The sequence below is a fragment of the Falco rusticolus genome, chromosome 5 (genome assembly GCF_015220075.1).
Source record: "Falco rusticolus isolate bFalRus1 chromosome 5, bFalRus1.pri, whole genome shotgun sequence".
Taxonomy (NCBI): domain Eukaryota; kingdom Metazoa; phylum Chordata; class Aves; order Falconiformes; family Falconidae; genus Falco; species Falco rusticolus.
The window spans coordinates 19,648,431-19,667,679 of NC_051191.1; the positions used below are offsets into that span (position 1 = coordinate 19,648,431).

At 39.5% G+C, this 19,249-nt stretch overlaps 1 long non-coding RNA gene across 1 annotated transcript; it reads left to right on the top strand.

Moving 5' to 3' along the window:
- The first annotated feature begins 142 nt into the window (after positions 1 to 142).
- LOC119149272 lies at positions 143 to 16,478 on the top strand. The gene is made up of 3 exons (XR_005104634.1): positions 143 to 185; positions 281 to 374; positions 16,338 to 16,478. It is a non-coding gene; the product is annotated as an uncharacterized LOC119149272 (long non-coding RNA).
- The last annotated feature ends 2,771 nt before the right edge of the window (positions 16,479 to 19,249 follow it).

The window sequence follows — 19,249 nt, forward strand, 5'->3', positions numbered from 1 at the left end:
GGAAGTAGTCTTTAAAAATAGACTAAAGAAAAAATACTTGAAATATAATGGAGAAGGCCAGACTGTCAGCAGATATTGTAGCACGTGAACAGGGCATTCTTGGAGTTTAGCCAGAATAACATCAACAGTTATGATAAGATGACTGAAATACAGCAAAGGAAAGACTTGACTTCTTCAAGTTAGTGGTGAGAACACTTTCACTAGAAGGGAAAAGACTTATCCACACAAGAAATGGCTAAAAAGGTGGGTTTATATTTTATTCATACTTCTTCTATTTTAGGAAATGTGACCATGTATGTTCTGAGGGTGACCTGGAAAAAAGTGCTCAGTCTGCAGATACCATGGGACCATGGAAAAGTTCATATCCTACAGTAGTAAGTAAAGGCTCCTTTTCTAGTTTTCTGTGGTCTTTCGCTTTTGCATTCTTGCCTGTCCTAGCATTCAACCCATACAATGTTTCCATGTTTTCAGTCCTCCAGAGTTTGTTTAGCCCCATCATCAAGGTTTTTGGAAATATTTCAGTCCTGGATTCATCACTTATATTCTTATATTATTAATTGCAATAGTAAATAGCAGGTAGCAAAGCAATAGTTAAATAGTGTAAAGTGGGTTTAAACTATACAGCAGCATCTCAGGATCAAAGTTGTTGAGTCATGTCCCCTTTTCCACATACATTTAACCAGATCCCTACTCACTGACTACATTCCATCACTGGCAGGATACACAAAAAAGATCTTGGATGTTTCCAAGTTGGTAAATGATTTTATCCATGTAACTAGCACACACTCATGGTTCAGTTCTATCAATGTTGTATCTTCAGTTCCTGTATTCAGGCAAATAACCTACTCTGCCAGACCTCGATATGTCCCATCTGCATGTGCTGTTACACAGTGCCCTCTCCATGACTGCTGCAAGTCAGACTACTGATTATGAGAATAGCTGCTCATTAACATTTTGTTGGCACACAGTCATCCTGTTATGATTAGCCTGTGATCCCCTGGCCACTGCAGTCACCCATGTAAATAATCCATTACCTCCTTACAAGCAGCCAGCCAGACACATCATGCTTCTTTTTTTGATAATGAAAGTGCCCTGTATCTAACTATTAGTTCAATCATAATTAGATTATGGCTGACTTAGACAAGCTTCCCTTTTTTTAAAAAAAAAAAACCCTGCACCTCATGTAAGACTTTAGACACAAGCTTTTACCTTCATAGTGCAGCTTGCCCTCAGCCTCATATCACCATTTTTGCCTACAGCTAATTGCCGAGTTGCGAGATGCTGACATATGTCACTCTACGTGCCCTTCACATGCAAGCTTCGGCAGTTGCCAAACAGTAAGAGCTGTATCTTTGTGTGGACTTACCTTAAAATTTTTCATTGTTTTTGCCAGATGAGCAAAGTCTGATCTTTCTGATTCGAACAGTCATTTAGCTAGCAAGCTGATATTTTCCATTGAAAATAGATTAACTGAAGACATAAAACTAGAAATAGCAATTTGTGGTGAAATTTTCCAAGGAAAGGAAAGACTAAATTTTTCATGAGAGCTATTTCTTCTATTCAGCCTTCAGAGCCATCTCAGAGACACTGCTTCTTATTAAGGCTCATGAGAAACTTTCTGTTGCTGAACAAACTTGCAGTTCTTTCAGATTTTAAACTTTCTTTGTATGAACATTCTTGATTCTTTCCTTTCCTCTTAAATTACCACATGAAGAAAAAAAATCTTGCACATAATCTCAATGTTTTCATTATCTGGCTCTCCTCCTACAGACATCGGATATTAAATCTCTTTCTTAGCATTGTCCCCATATTTGACATTTACCATTGCAGCATTTATCTTTTAGAAGCTACATCTTTGTTGACTTTCCTTCTAGACCAAATATTTATTGTACAGCCCTTACCATACTTATATCTAATCCTGCCAACCTTTCCAACAACAGCAGCCAGATATTATTTTTCAGAAACCTATTAACCTAACACTAATAAATAAGAACCTAGCAATTTCAGTCTTTTCCTGCCATTGGTGCCAGCCCTGAGTCCACGTAGCTTTGATTAAAGCCCCTTTATAAGCTGTAAATGAGTAGCAGCTGTTCCTGACATCTCTAGGAAACTTAGCAAATTAGACCACCTCACATTTGATGAAGCTGCAGGTGGGAGATGACAGGTTTCGTTTGTGGTCTTCAAATCAGTTCCCTCAAATTAATGTTCTGCATCAAAGCCAATCCTATTTTTAAGTTTTTGAAGAGAGAAAAGGAAAGGAAAAAGATGAATGCCTCTTAGATAACAGAGTTACCTGGATAACCAATATACCTGCAACATTAAATATGATGCAGAGCCACTATAAACAATGCCTGTGTATACACTGAAGCTTCTGCTGCCTGGAACATGTTGAATGATGGGCTGCATCAAAAGCTTGATGAAATAGCAGTATATCACACAAACAGAAGAGGCAATGAATCATGTTATGAGGTGTGACGAATGAATCAAAATGAGCCAACATAAAGTTATGGGAGAGAGGAAACATCCATACCTTCTGCCCCAGCACTGGGGCAGGCATGGGCAGTAACTACAGGGTTTGATTTAAAATTTTGAACATAAATTTGAAATCTTGACATTAAAAAAAAAAGACCCCTTTTCCCCCAGACCTACTTCTGCTTTATTTTCTAATGTAATACATGCAAACTCTGGATATTTGGAATTTTGCTTTGTTTTATTTTAAATTCTACCTTAAGTGCTGTAGTTTAAGTAACTTCATTTCAATCAGTTATATACATTGTATACATCTGCTCAGGATCTATCCTTCTAAATTTGGCCTGCAAAAATAATCTTCACTTAAATTCCCTGCTGCTTAGAAACTGAGATTCAGAATATTTTAGATGGAATACATGTATTAAAACTTGAGAAGCTGTAGAAAAATTTCTGAGACCGAAAACTTTGTAAAAAAAATCAATACAGGCTTCCAATTGTTATAAGTCTGAAAATCACAACAGTTTATTCAATGACTATTCAACAACATATGTATGAATTGCAAGGGCAAGCTAAGAGATAATTACTTCTGTACTTGGTAACAATTGTAGCCTCATTGGCAGCTCAAAATAAAATCTGAGGGTTTAATGTGCAAAATAACTTTCCTTTTGACATCCGAAAATAAAATTTAAACATCCTAATGTTATGGAATTACAAACAAATTTTTAAAATTTGTTCAAACCACTTTATGGTAGAAGGACTGGCATGTGAATTCTCTTTGGACACAACTACCTAATAATTTACACACTATTGTCATATCTCAATGTTAATGGGTATTTCTAATGGTGCAAATTAGAAGAGGTAAGTAGTCAAACTTTCAGTTCTAATTTAAATGTCACCTCAGTCACTAGAAAAATTCCCGTTGACTGGAGTGGTTTGGTTCATTGCCTAACAAAGGAAACCTTCACAGGCTTAAAAGCATAATCTTGCAATTAAAAGCATACAGTTATCGTTGCCTCCATTTGACAGTCTGTGAGGGCCAGCATTGCATACCCTGATTCGTATAAGCTATTTGTTCCCTTGGAACATTCCTCAGAGTATCATATTGTGGTCCTTTAAAATTTGTTATTCATTTATTTTTAAACAATCTGCCTTAAAATCGCACTTGTCTATTTTGTTGTGTACACTCCAACAGTCCCTTGTGAAGTGTATTTCACAGAGAAGGACTCAAAAAATGGTAGAACAATGATGCTTGGTAAACACATTAAAAGAAACATACTCTTTTGCATTGATTTTGACCAGCATGATTTTTTTCTCTAGCTCTCCCTCTGGACCCTTTTTGCCCTCCAACACACAGTAGCCTTTCTACTTTTCCCCAACAGCAGAACAACTTTGGAAGTTTACTTTCTATGACAGGAATTAAAATGGGAGTTGCAAGAGATCTCCTAGCCAGGGGCATGTTTTCTGAAAGTATCCGTGTCTGAAGATAAGTAGCTTTAAATGCAGCTTCTTAGTGCTACAAAAGGCTCAATGTTTCATTCACTCACAGCTCTGTGGACCTTTTTTATATTTTGATTTTTGTTAGAAGAGCAAAAAATTGAAAGAATAAAAAATCTCACATTCTTTTAAAGCCTGTAACATCACAATAGCCAGTATCCTAATGAAAGATGGTCAAGGAAAGCACTAAGCTGTTACAAAGCTGTTTAGAACAACTGGAACATCAAGGTTTATTCTAGGTTTCCTCCAAAATTTGCAGCTCTTAGTCAATTACAACATTTATTTTTCTGAATAAACTGTGCATTCACTTCTTTCTTGGGACAGCAAGAGGGACATATGTCTCTTCCTTTACTAAGATGTTCTATGCAACTGCTTCAAGCTGTTGCATCAACTATTTGCTTTTAGAGAGAGTGAGCAGAAAGAAAGGCCAAGGGAGAGATCTCAGGTGTATATGTTAGGCAGGCAACTTGTCTAGATCATGTTTTTGCTGAAATGAAAACTTGTGGCAAGCGTTGCCCTTGAAAACATGATAACAATTTGTGCGTGTAGCACAACCTATATTGCGAAAAAAACCCATTGTATTGTCTTTATATTTGGCATTGGTAGCACCACCTCCTAGAACTCTGAGAACTTTAATGTATCAGAGTCCACTTCCAAAGTATCCATGTCTCACAAGCTTTACAACAGTGCGAGAGAAAAGTGCTCTTTCCTTCATTGCAGGAAGGAGAAACTACATCTCTGTGGCTAGGTCTAAACTGGGGGAATCTGGGAGCACCTCTGTGCTGTCCTCACTTGTATGCTTTTCTCCCTGTGGCAAGAAAATCTGGATATTTGAGCCAACAGGGATCTGTGGAGCATAAGCTGGGAGATAGGATGCCAGAGCACACCATGGAGTGCCATTGCCTTGCGCAAGGAGTCTGAGATACTAGTTGGCTTGGCATAAATCAAATGAGAAACTGTCATCGTGAAAGGATTTTTTTTACTTTTAAACTTAGTTCCTGATCATAGTTCTAACCACTACTGTCAACAAATTATAGAAAAAACCAGAGCTCCTGCAACAGTGAGGAGGTGGCTGTAGTTACAACCTGAAATCAGCATGAGATTCTTTGACCAGAGGCAGTAGAAGTGGGCTGCAAATTCCAGTTTCTAACACATCTGATTTGGTTTGGGTTTTTTTTTTTTGTTTTCCTGCATTTGAAAAATACAACAGTAGATTAGAACTGCAGAATCCTACTTCTATACTTAGTAGAGTGTTAGGGGACTCTTAGCAGCTGCTGTAGTTACCAAATTTTATGCTATCTTGTCCCAACAGCATGCCTCAGCCATCAGCCTCTAGGAATTTGCATGCTTCCAGTGATGATGTCAATCCTGATGGTAGTTCTGTCCTACACACTATAGCCCATGAGAAAAATGAACTGAGAAACCTATTGAAAAAGCCACTTAATAATGTTATTAATATATGACTGCTACCAACCTGGGGACAATCCAAGTCACTGCCATAAAGTATTAGAGGTAGAAGACTCCATGTAGCTCTTACTGTGTCATCTTGCCTCTCAGGAAAAAAAGCAAAAGCTATTAAGGATATAATCCATAACTGTTCACAGGTCTGACTTCAGAAAAACAAACAAGCTAAAGACCTTGTGCACAATTACGTGATTAGGATTCTGTCTGAAACTGGCATTGTTCATTTCCATAAAAGAATTAGGCATTCATTACTTTCATTACACTCCATTCTGCTAATATGGTTCTTCATATATATTTTAAAATGAAGTAATTTAACTACTATTGGACATAAACCATACTTCTAATAAAAATGAAGCCCTTTAACTACTTGGCCATACTTCTAATTACTCACTTCACTAATGTTCATTTGTCATCTAATTCTTTGATTTTTCTGCATTATACTATAACAAGTATATAATAAGAGACCTTAGCCTGATGCCAAAGGATATTTCGCTTTGATCATTGCAATCCATCAAATAGAGTCAAAATGGAATCTGCAATCTTCTTAACAATTGTTATTGATTTGGAAACGGTGATATTTTGGGTAAGCCTCTGAGAAATATTCTCTTGTGTAAATATGGGGAGTGATCAAATACATGCATCTGTAGTCTCTCATAGCAAATGATGTAAAGGCAGGAATAGATTAGACTGCAGCATACAATTAACCCAGGACAGGCCATAACACGGGAAGATATAATGCTGTATGGAACACTTATACCCTATTAGCAAAAACCAAGCTGATAGAATCATTGCCTTAAATCAAACCTTTACCATCCTGGCCAATTACAACTCCGGCTGCAATGTGCAGTAAATGGATAGGACATAATAAATCTTTCTGTTGTACCAGACATATCAAGATACAAATGTGCTTGACTGCATACTATTATCGTACAGCTGAGTCTCATGACACTTCATATCTCATTCTGCAGCAAGATTTTAAGCAAGCATATGCTAAATGGTTTAATACAAGTTCAGGTGGTGACAAATAGCCCCCTCTTGCCAAAGCCATTTCCAGCAAGCTGCTGGTCACATCCAGTGTTACCATTTCTGTTACTTCAGTCTGCAAAAGCAGGGGAGAATGGGTGGACTCGTCATCTGCAGCTGGAGTCCATATAATGGATTGCTCACTTATTTTGAGCAATCTTATTTTGAAAGCAAAGAAATAAAATTGATTAGTTTTATTTTGTGCTTCTCAGATAATAGCTAACTGCTGTTTGTTTGAAACACAGAAATCCCAACAAAACCTCTTAAATCTCACTACTTCCATGCAACTACCCTTCTCTAGTGACTCCTGATGGCTTGAGCCAAAGCCGTTGCCATTTGCTGTAGTGAGTGATTGGCATTGGAAATGTGACGTGTTAGCTAGTTTTGTAAAGTGGCGTAAACCTGTACAAATGCTTATTATCAGCTGCTGCCATTGCAAATACAGTATTAGGTATTGTTTTGAAGACAATGGCAGAGTTAAAACTAACAGGCTGAATTTGTAGTCATAGTAGCTGATGCCATGGCATTGCCTTAATGCCCACTTTCCAATCATTACATACTTCTTTTTAATTAACAAGGCACAATAGTGAAAGGTTAATTATAGACAAGAAGGGGGTTTTAATGTGCTTTAGAATTGTGGAATGTCCTCACCCGGAACATAGGCTCACCAGGATGCTCATATATAGCTGCCAGTCAGTTGTTTCTCAGTAAGGCAGTTACCTTCGTTGGCTGAGTTACTGATTTCTCCTGGTTTTGCCTCTCAGCAATACAGCAAGCAAAGCTCTGCTTTCTTCAGAGACCATTAGCCCATTAAAGCAGTGGTTTGGCAAACATACTGTGCAGAAATCACAGCCATATATTAATTATGCAGACCTTTTTAATGTCATATGATTGCTATAAACCCCTTTCATTTCAGGTTTCTTATCAGCTGAGTATAACATTGACATCATCTCTGGCCGCACCCCTTCTCTATTTCTGCGCTGGGTCACAGATGCTAAATAGATTTTACTGGAAAAATAACTGACATACAGACATTAAGTGCACTATACCAGAAGTGGGAATGCAGGGGGGTTATCAGAAAAGCTGCATCATATCTGAGCTGCCAGCAATGGAAAGGGGCAAAATTGCAATGTCTGTGTGAATATACTTTAATAGAAAAGGGAAGGGCATAACCAAACACAACTGGAGCAAATTCAAGAAACATTTGACTGATAAGAATTTGAGCATGTGTAATGTTATTTTTATGATAAACATTCTGGCCAAACAAGCACTTGGCAGTTTTCCTCTGAGGCTGTTGTTTAATGTTGTTGTTGGCCTCAGTTTCATTAGCCTAAAACGTGTCAGTGGTTTCGTAAAAAAGCAATACCCATATATTACCCGTGTATCATAGTTCTCACGGTGATAAATGAAGAGAGATTAATTAAATGTATTTTCAAATGAACTCCATTGACTTTAAAGGGTTTTTCTAGTCTGGGATTTCACTGAGGCTTGGGAGTGGTGTCATGGTGAGAGGAAACTTTTGTCTGGAAACTTCTGAAGTTTAAGTGTCTGGAAATACACACGAGAAGGCGCTGGAGGAATATGGTTTTAAATGCAGCATCTGGGTGCCCCTTTGTGGGCTGCAGTGTTATTGCACTGGTGAGGACTCCACAAGGTACCTGCAGGATTTCATTACCTATAATTATTGGTACCTGTCTGATGTTTATACACTTTGCAAAAACTTGTCATTTTGAAATTACACTTTTGCTGCTTCAGTATCTTTGCTGTCTCATTATGTGGTATAAACTATCCACCCGATATTCCAGCGCAGCATAGCACTGTAATAAATTACAAGGCAGATTAATGTTATGAGTCATTTATTATCCACATTTGAGGCAAAACACAGCCGCAAAAGTAGAAATATTACCATCAGTATGAGGAAACGCAAGCACAGCCTGGAGAAGCAGGAACAGTTATCAGCAGATATAAGAGGAATAATCTTCCATCCAGAAAAAATAACCAAGAGAACCCTGGTGCTACTCATACCAGCAAGGAGAGAAATAATAGATCAGAAAAAGGTCTGCTCTTCTAGATACTTCTGAATTATAATGGATATAACCGTTCTATTTATCACAGCATCACAGAATGTATGAGGTTGGAAGGGACCTCTGGAGGTCATCTGGTCCAACCCCACTGCTCAAGCAGGGCCAACTAGTTGCCCAGAACCACATCCAGTCAGGTTTTGACTGTCTCCAAGGAGGGAGATTCCACAGCCTCTCTAGGCAACCTGTGTCAGTGCTCAGCCACCTTCACAGTGAAAAATTATTCCCTGATGTTCATAGAATCGTAGAATCATAGAATCACTTAGTTTGGAAAAGACCTTTAAGATCATTGAGTCCAACCATCAACCCAGCACTGCCAAGTCCACCACTAAACCATGTCCCTAAGCAACACATCTACGCATCTTTTCAATACCTCCAGGGATGGTGACTCAACCACTTCTCTGGCCAGCCTGTTCCAATGTTTAATAACGCTTTTGGTGAAGAAATTTTTCCTCATATCTAATCTAAACCTCCTCTGGTGCAGATTCAGGACATTTCCTCTTGTCTTATCACTTGTTTCTTGGGAGAAGAGATGGACACCCACCTTGCTACAACCTCATTTCAGGTAGTTGTAGAGAGTGATAATGTCTCCCCTGAGCCTCCTATTCTCCAGGCCAAACAATCCCAGTTCCCCCAGCCTTTTCTCGTAAGACTTCTGCTCTAGACCCTTCACCAGATTTGTTGCCCTTTGGACACACTCCAGCACCTCCCTCTGGTGTTTCAGCTGTTTCACTGGGCATGACTGAAAATAGCCTGGCTCCATCTTCTTTACACTCTCCCATCAAGTATTTATACACACTGAGAAGATCCCTCCTGAACCTTCTCTTCTCCAAGCTGAGAAACCCCAGCTTGCTCAGCCCCTCATATGTCAGGTCCTTCCAGCCCTTACTCATCTTTCTAGCCCTTCACTGGACTTGCTCCGGTTCGTGTCTCTCCTATACTAGGGAGCCCTGACCTAGACCCAGCTCTCCAAATCTGTCTCACCAATGCTAAGCATAGGGGAAGGAGCATCTCTCTTGACCCATTAATGTATCCCAGAAAGTTGTTGGCCTTCTACATTGCTAGTTCACGTCCTGCTGGACACCAGGAGGACCCCCAAGATCCTTTTCTATAAATCTGCTTTCCAGATGGTAAATCTCCTGTGCTGGCACATGGGGTCATTTCTCCCCAAGTGCAGGCCTTGGCATTTCCATTTGTCAACTTCAAAAACTTTCTGTTGGTTCATTTCTCCAATTTGTTGAGGTTTCTGTGAGTGGCAGCACAAAAGTCTAATGTATCAGCCACTTTTCTTAATTTTGTATTGTCTTCAAACTTGCTAAGTCTGCACTCCTGGTATATATGGTATATATGCATATATATATATATAAGTATTGGCTCTGGTATCAACCTCTGGAGTATTCCACTAGTGACTGACGTCTGGCTGGACTTCATGTTACTGATTACACCCCGCTTCACCTAGAAGTTCAGACAGTTCTCAGCCCATCTTACTGTCCATTTATCTGGACCAACATCAGTTTATCTATGAGGATATTATGGGAAACAGTGTTGAAAGCCCTACTAAAATCAAGAAAAACAACATTTTCTTTCACTGGCTTAGTTACTTCCTTGTGTAGAAGGCTATCAGGTTTGTCAGGCATGGTTTTGTAACTTCATGGTGACCACTCCCTCTTGTCCTTCATATTTTTGGACTTGTTTGTTCCAGAAGGACATCACATTCTTGGAAACAAGATGAGGTGGACTACCTTTTGTTCCCTGGATCCTTCTTGCCTGTTTTGAAGATAGCAGGACAATTGCTTTCTTGCAGTCCCCCAATGGCCATGACCTTTCAGTGATTATTGAGGGTAGCCTTTCAATGTCAGCACTTGTGAGCACATCCTGCTGGATCCACGTGTCTGTCCACTGTGATTAAATGTTCCTTAGCTTGATCCTCTGCTACAGAGGGTAAGCCTATTTATTCCCCAATTAAAATGATGATTCATTGTGCTTTTTCATAAATAGGGAAAAAACAGACTTTGACTCAAAGAACAGAAACCACAGCAGAAGAGACATACAAGGAAAGAATCATCTCACTTGTATTGCTGTAGAGCCAAAACTTAAAGCAGACTGTTTAGCATTAAAGTGAGGGACAGGATAGGATAGGAAATGGCCTCAATTTTTTTGTGTTCATGTCTAGTCTGACATACATTGACCACAAAAGACCTGTGGAAACAGTTCAATTGCTATGTTCCACATAGAACAGCACTCTGGGATTTAAAAATATCCTCTTTTATTTCAACTATGTGCTTTAAGAGATGGAGAAAAGGAGCTATGGTTTGCAGACGGATAATCACAAGTTCCATCTCTGCCACTACAAAGTAATTCCCTGTGACAGTCGTGAAGTCTAGGGCTACTTTTGCAGGGAATATGCTTTTTTTTTGGATCAAGTGTTCTGATAAAATAGAGGATCTGTATCACTGTTATTATTTAAGAAAATATTTCAAGGCATTAAATGAAAACCAACAACAGTGGTTCTTAGTCCCTCATTTTTCCAGTATCTGTCATGGGCTGGATCACATTCCTCTGGTCCACAGCTCTGTCTGTGCCAACATTGTGTACCATGGTTGCTCCTCACAGGATATTTCAGTATATTTCACTCCAGTCTGAGAGGAAAACAGACATCAAACCATTTGAATTTTCAGTGAGACAGGTTATCTAGCTTTTTTTCAGGGTTTGTCCCTGTCTCCATCTTGTATGTCTACCATCTTTGTAGTTGTCACCGGTCATTACCTATCAATTAGTTTTCCCTCTTCATGACTACTTTTTTTTTCATTTTCTCACAAAGGTCATATTATGGAGGCAAGCTGGAAATTGTGTAAGACACTAATAAAAAGCTGAACATCAAGGCAAAGAAACAGAGTTAAGTAGTTCAGTAACAATTGTGGGAAATCTCTGTATTTCATAGGAAAACTCTAGAGCTAGACAGTAGATGTTGCATAGTGGGGCATCCCTAAAACCTCGCTTACCTCCATAGTTTGAGTCCAGAACAGCATGCATGGGACGCAGTCTCCTTCTGTGTTTTATTAAATGATTGGTCAGTGTGCAATATATGGAAGCAGTTGCAGAAAAGAACACCAGAATCTAAGACTGACTCCCCAAATGAATGCTGACACAGTACATGGAATCATAGAACTGTTTAGGTTGGAAAAGACCTTTAAGATCATTGAGTTCAACCATTAACCCAGCACTGCCAAGTCCACCACTAAACCATGTCCCTGAGCGCTGCATTTACACGTCTTTTCAATCCCTCCAAGGATAGTGACCCAACCACTTCCCTGGCCAGCCTGTTCCATTGCTTGACAACCCTTCTCGCTATTCAGTGTTTATTAAAAAACCTTTTCTAAGTAAGTATTATTAAGCTTCAGAATCATGTTCTCCCTCTGTGCCTCTCTTTTCTCGCTGCATTCATAATTTTTTTCTGCCAAATGACACATCTTCAACTGGAGAAGTGCAAATAATCACAATACAAATTCTAGACTTAAAAGCCCAGAGGAAAAAATCAACATTGGCAGTTCCACTAGGCAGAAAGGTACCTGGCATACAGGGATGCTAAAACTATCTTCTGGAGCCTGCCTGCAATAAACAAGGATGAGTGCAAAAGATATCCAGAGACTGGGGCCAGTGAAACTATATCACAACAATCATGGTGTTCTCTGAGTACGGAAAGAAACACCTTCAAACAAATTCCTGCTCTCCCACGTCCAATTCCAAACTCCTCTTTGTCCTGCGTATGAATTGCCTTTACCACAGGTCCTGGCTACACGTGGGCGTGCTGTACTGTGTCTTTCACTTGGCTAGTCCTTGGCCTTGCTCTGAGCCTCCCTCTGTTAGAACAGCTCCACTGCCTGCTTCCTTTTTTCCACTTAACTTTCTCAAGCAAAGTAAATTTTTGCCAGCTCCCCACAGGTCTTTAATAGAAGTGCTAACTTTTGACTTCATTCCCATTTAAAATGTTGTGGCAACAATAGCAGCAAGAACAGCTTATTTTTAATGGAAACTGTATTTATGTGGACAATGTTGGTTTTCCTATAGTTCATGGCTGAGAGTGTAAATGAAATTTTCAAGTTTTCTATGTATTGTGTAAAATGATTCAGAGCCTTGTTTATCCTTTTTTCCACTGAAACAGATATAACTGAAAGAGCAAGGGTTCAAAGTCAATGAGTTCCTCTTGCATGAATCTCCAGCAGCACAGCTGTGTACTTAGCTTTATAGAGAGCAATGTCAATGAAATTAGATAAAGAAGTCCATCATAAACCAGATTCTCAAAAAGTCCTGGACAAAATGTCCACGAGATATAACATCTCAAGAGAGAGCAGGATGTTTGCCTTCAGTACAGAATAAACCTTTGATCACAATCATCACTGTAGTATAACTGAAAGACCTTTGAAAGATAAAGAGGAATTATTATCTGGAAGTTAATTCACCCATTATGGACTTGGAAGACTTAAAACACATGTAAGGAAATTAATTCTTAGACAGATTATTGAATCCATGCTCATTTTTAGTTGTCCATTTAGAAAATTTTCTGATCTAGCAGGAGTGCTGGTAGACTATACTGATAAAATTATGAGAAAAAAAAATAAAAGTGATATTTAGTTGTACAATCTTAATTCTGCCTTTATACAGTGTGACATGGTATTTTAAGCTTGAGAAGCGGGCCCCTGTGAACCTCATGAAGTTCAACAAGGCCGAGTGCAAGGTCCTGCACCTGTGTCAGGGCAACCCCAGTATCAATGCAGGCTGGGGGATGGGGGATTGAGAGCAGCCCCAAGGAGAAGGACTTGGGGGCACTGGTGGATAAAAAAGCGGACATGAGCCAGCAATGTGTACTCACAGCCCAGAAAGCTGACCATATCCTGGGCTGCATCACAAGAAATGTGACTCTGCTCTGGGAGACCCCACCTGCAGTGCTGCGTCCAGCTCTGGGGCCTCCAGCACAGGACAAACATGGACCTGTTGGAGTGAGTCCAGAGGAGGCCACAAAAATTATCAGAGGGCTGGAGCACCTCTGCTATGAAGAAAGGCAGAGACAGTTGGGGTTCTTCAGCCTGGAGAAGAGAAGGCTCCGGGGAGACCTTATTGCAGCCTCTCAGTACTTAAAGGGGGTTTATGAGAAAGATGGAGACAGACTTTTTATCAGGGCCTGTTGCAATAGGACAAGGGCTAGTGGTTTTAAACTAAGAGAGTAGATTCAGACTAGATAGAAAGAAGAAATTTTTTACCATGAGGGTGGTAAAACACTAGAACAGGTTGCCCAGAGAGGTGGCAGATGCCCCATCCCTGGTAACATTCCAGGCCAGGCTGAACAGGGCTTTGAGCAACCTGATCTAGTTGAAGATGTCCCTGCTCACTGCAGAGTTGGACTAGATGATCTTTGGAAGTCCCTCCAACCCAAACTATTCTATGAAGTTAGCACTTGTTCATAGCCTTTTTTTTTTTTTTTTTTTTTTTTAAGCAAACTTTATATAACACCCCCCCCCCCCCCCCCCCCCGAAAAAATCTAGTTTCTCTGGTAGAACTTGAAAATCAACCTGGTTTTTATGCCTAACATAAGTGTTGCCTCATAGAAATGTTACATACAGACTCTCAGCCAGGGAACCCCACTCAGCCTAATGTAATACAAACGTTTGAATTCCTTACTCAGCTGTCTCTGCAGGAGATCCAGACCTCTTAATTTACTACCTCTCTCCCTCTTCACAAGATCCAGTTTAAATGGCTTCTGGCAGTTCAGGAAACTATGTGGAAATGTCTGGCATGTCCATCCTTCTGTGAGAAAATATAGCTAACACTTACAGAGAGCATGTTTAATGGTACGGCGTGTGCCAATGTTGCATTGTCTTTACATAATTATCCAGAGGCCAAATCACTCACCTGGGAATTAACACCATTCTGCAGACCCACAGGGACCAAACTCAGACTGTAAAAGGAGGATCTAGACATGGATTATCCTGGTAAAAGCACTCCCCCAACACATGCTGAGGGAGATGCAAGGTTACAAACCCATCTTCCAGCAATGTGTATTTTTTATTAGAGCCTTGCTGGGTTGATTAAAATCACCCCCCAGGGCAGGGACCAGAAGCCTCTCCTTCCAAGCTGTTGTCAGGCCTTTTGCTCTCTCCCTGGCTGTTGCACATCTGCCTGCACAGTGGCTGACCTCCAGCAGGAGGGGAGGAGGTATTTTTACTCAGGGCGCTGCGTGGTGCTTCAGGCACTCCTCTGGGATGGGGATAGAAACGGTCACTTCCTCCAGCTAGGAAGAGTCAAAGAAGACTTAGATGGCTCGGTGCATCTGTGAGAGCTCAGCAAAGCTGCCACCTCATCAGATGAAGGTATTTGTAGCCTTGATTCTTTCTGTCTCTTTGGACATCTGCAGGGAACTTAAGCAGAACAGAAACAGCTGTCTATCCAACCAGGACTGCATTAGAGTTCCCGTCTTCACAAAGCAGGCGATTCAGAACAGTCATGGGTGACTGAGGTTACATAAACTGAGGTTGCTGAGGTTGCAGGCAGCTTTAAGCAAAGTAGGGAAGCTCCTAAAGAGCAGAGACCCATATGGTTAGGCCAAGCAAGGTTGCTGTCTTAAAACCCTCTGGGTCTAGCCCTAATTTAAGATTCTTCTGCATTGTTTTGTGAAGTAATGACTCATTTAGCATGCTGTTTATTAAGTCCTTTTCAAAGACAACGCTCTCTGGTCACTAACATGACAAGTAATTCAATTGTTCACTTTCCTGCTTTATGCAACATGTGAAATACTAATAGTAACAATAATAATAATAAAGAATACAGTTTTTGAGGGCATATTGCTAGCCAGAATCTGCTGTCATATTATACTGGCACTATTGGCAGTGAAGAATCAGGCTCAGCTCATATAAAAACTGGACACAAACTCCAGTTTGAGAATCTGCAAAAAGGCTGGATTTGTGTTTTGATTTCTTTTTTTCCCTCCTCAGTTGTTGTGCCTTTTTTTTTTTTTTTAATGTGCCAATGCTAACAAATTCCCAAATGCTTAAAACTTAATCATGACTAGCTGAGTAGAAGACTGAAGGACAATTGTAGCAGAGCTGTTTATCTGCTTGGATAAGATTCATTTCCTCGGTCCTTATTTGACACAAAAACAGATGTACCACTGTCATTCCTCTGACCTCTGTGGCAAGATGAACAGCTAGGCTGATACATTTATTGATCAGTGAAAGAAGCACTCCATGGGAAATAAGCTATAGATGCCTTGCTGTGAAATTGAAGATTTAACATCTGTCCCATGCAGATGGTAATTAATCTTGAATCTGTAATGCCCACAATTGGTTGGTTGACAACATTACTTTCTTAATCTAGGAGCACGGATAAACAAATGTATTGGATTGCTCTGTGGGTAACATTTTATGAATGTGTTATAATTGCATATGCAGCCCATAAATCAGATAGATTTCTCATCTACATTGCTAATTTTGTTTATTATTGGAAATGCTTCTCATGTTTGGTATTCACTAACTGGTTGATTTCCCACTGTTGCAATCCCACACCCATGTAGGAATTGAAATCTTTACAGCTGCAAATATTTTAGGAACTATTAAATATTCTCCCAATTCTAATTACCTGGTAGCTAGGTGCATGCATATAAAGATAGCTTGAGTATTAATTTTGATTTTATTTTATTTTATGGAATCTGCAATTATGAAACAAATTTTATTGTCTAGATAATATATGGGTTATGAGATATTAATGGTTGGGTTTATATCCCTTTCTGCCCTGATACAGCTTTACTCTTTGCAGATCTACACTGCTACTCCGTATTCTGAAGCTGAATTCCTTCCTCATATCATCCTCTATAATCCTCAATAATCCTCTATTCAGTGGATTTCTGTAGATACATCTACCATCTTGGCAGGATCCTAGCACTTGCAAATCTTAATTTCCCAGGTATGTTCATACACATAGTTTACTGTAACTAGAACGGCTACTAGTGCACAAAATGAAACTGCTAAAATCAAGCTGGTACTCTGCAGCAAAAATCTTCCAGAATCAGGGATGTCTGCAGTACCTGGATCTGTGTCCCAAAAAATTACCCATATGAGGGGAAATTTTTGAAAATATTGCCTGTAACCTGGTTAGACTCAGAGGTTTCAAGACATAACTATTGATATGAATTACATACTAGTTTAGGCATGTAATAATTTGTTTGTGCATTGAGAATCCAGATGATGGTAAATTGGTCGTTCTTTGATGTATGTCAGTAACCTGGGGGAACTGTATAGTTTGTACTGAGTAAATGCTTAGAGTCGTGATAGCACAACGGGATTTTTGAATGAAATCACAACCTTCACACTCTAGTGTAGGCTGCTTGACACTGGGATATAAGGGGAAGAAGGAAAGAAAGAGCTTTCCCTTCTTGAGTTGTCTAGGCAATGGTTCTTCTCCCAGTGTTTTCTCCTTTGTACGGGCACTGGGAGAGCTTTACCTTGTATTTCTGCACTACTGTCCTGGTTTCAGCTGGGATAGAGTTAATTTTCTTTCAGTAGCTGGTGCAGTTCTGTCTTTTGGATTCGGTGTGAGAACAATGTTGATAACACACTGGTTTTTTTGTTGTTGCTAGGTAATATTTGTACTAAGTCAAGGACTTTTCAGTTTCTCAGGCCCTGCCAGCAGGAAGTCTGGGGGTGCACAAGATACTGGGAGGGGACACAGCCAGGACAGCTGACTGGAACTAGTCAAAAGGATATTCCATACCATAGAACATCATGCTCAGTATATAAACTGGGGGAAGAAGATGGAAGAGGGGGACGCTCAGTGTTATGGCATTTGTCTTCCCAAGTGCCCGTTACACGTGACCTGCTCCCCTGGAGGTGACTGACCACTGCCTGCCCATGGGAAGTGGTGAACGAATTCCTTGCTTTGCTTTGCTTGCATGTGTGGCTCTTGCATTACCTATTAAACTGTCTTTATTTCAACCTACAAGTTTTCTCGCATTTACCCCTCTGATTCTCTCCCCCATCCCACTGTGGGGGGAGTGAGTGAGTGGCTGTGTGGGGCTTGGTTGCCGGCCAGGGTTAAACCATGACAACTACAAGCAACATCAAAACACAATCCAACAACAATAATTAATTTAATCTTGGCCTCCGAACAGACACCAGCAGATGTCTGAAGCTTTTGATTTTCAGTCCTAAGTTAAAACCCTTTGAAGTCAATGGAAAGACTGCCATTTACTTTAATGGGCTCTGAATCAAGCTTTTAGTCACTTACCAATGAGGGGTTGATTTAAACTGGCTGCCTGTTAATGGAAGAGCTTGCCTTCGTTACAGCATTTTGAATGAAGCTGTTCCCTGAAACATTTGCTCCTTGTTTTCTTGAGGGAAGATGTAGATTCTAGAAGCTGGTGTTAAATCTGCTCTGACACAGAATCTGCTGTGCCTCCACATTTGTATTATTCTGACTTTAGAGAGTAAGTTATTGATAGAAATTAGGAGCTGATGGCTTTTGTTGTGGGCATTTCCAAGCACAAAAACTGTACTTAGATGGTTTTGAAACATTCTGAATTGAGTCATCAATCTTTTGAATGAATTTTGAAGTAAAGTTTACCCTAGATTCTAATAGCCTAGGACTTTTAAAATTTATGTTGCAGCTGTAGCAATCATCATTAAACTAATCTGTAAGTTTTCTAGACTACACTATTTTTTTGTAGAGTAGACAAAAGATCAGCATGAACTCTGAAATGAAATCAGCCCCATTATGCAATGTTCTCTAGTCTTGTATTTCAACTGATGGAGAGCTTTTATAGGGTTTGGGGAAACAAGTCATGCCACTATTTAATTCTAATAAGACAAAATCAGGGAATCAAAATTCTAATAATAAAAAAACAGAGAAGAAAAAATGGTACTACAGCTAGTAAATCATTCTAACAGCAAAAATATCACGAAATTTGTAAAATTACTCTTCAGCAAAGAAGCTGAAATTCCTCAATAGAAATTCTGTTTCCATTATTCTGATAACAAAACTCCTCCAATCTTTTGGGTTTGACTACTTCTTATGCTGCTATTTGTTGTTAAAATTTATTGTATGAAAGCCAAAGGGTTTTTCTTTCCCTAAATTGCCTGAATATTCCTGCTGAAAAGACCTGCACGCATAAATTTAAGAATAAACAAACAAAATTCCTTCATTTTTCATGGCTGTATCAGACTTCATTATTTAATTGACAATGTCTAAGCACTTCTGCCAATAAAACTCAATAACAAAAATGTCTGCAGAAGTTACGCATGAAAAGAGGTGTGAATATGGTCAAGATGAATTTGTTCTAGTATTAAAATGAATACTGCTATGACAGAAATAGTAGCTGTATCCAGCTTCACAAAATAAAACACCTGGAACTGCTAATTTAGAGGATGGCTATTCAAATTGCTGTGAGGAAAATAGTGTGTAGATTAGAAGGCAATTAACAATTCTGCAGTAGTTGTCCATGTGCAAGACTAACTTGTAGTAAATGTGGTGGGTTACTCTGCAATGAATGCTAAATCTCTTTTGCAAAGCTTTTACTCTGGACAATTTACTATGTAAAATGTATCATCTTGTAAATCCAAAGCATCACTTGCTCATGACAATTTGTTTCTGTGTCCATATCATCATAAACATTATACACTTGTAAAAAGACACTGGAGTTTATAATTTTTATGCCTCACGAGAATTGAATTTTC